The sequence below is a fragment of the Arachis duranensis genome, chromosome 4 (assembly GCF_000817695.3).
Source record: "Arachis duranensis cultivar V14167 chromosome 4, aradu.V14167.gnm2.J7QH, whole genome shotgun sequence".
Taxonomy (NCBI): domain Eukaryota; kingdom Viridiplantae; phylum Streptophyta; class Magnoliopsida; order Fabales; family Fabaceae; genus Arachis; species Arachis duranensis.
In genome coordinates, this window is record NC_029775.3 from 110714369 (window position 1) to 110714821 (window position 453).

Below are 453 nucleotides of genomic sequence, written 5' to 3' on the forward strand. Positions count from 1 at the left end.
ACAAAGTGACTGACAACCACTCTTGTTCTACAAGCATATGAGGCTTAGTGAATATCTCTTGGATTCTTTAATCGGAATCTTTGTGGTATAGGCAGGACCTGATGGCGGCATTCAAGAGAATCCGGAAGGTCTAAACCTTGTCTGTGGTATTCTGAGTAGGATTCAATGATTGAATGACTGTGATATCTTCATACGCTTATCTGAAGTTCCTACCAATGAATTACATAAGTATCTCTATCTTTACCTTTGTGTTATTTTCGTTCATCACCATTATCATTTGAGTCTGCCTGACTGAGATTTACAAGGTGACCATAGCTTGCTTCATACCACCAATCTCCGTGGGATCGACCCTTACTCGCGTAAGGTATTACTTGGATGACCCAGTGCACTTGCTGGTTAGTTGTGCGAAGTTGTAGTGATCACAATTTCGTGCACCAGCAGCCGAGGTTGATT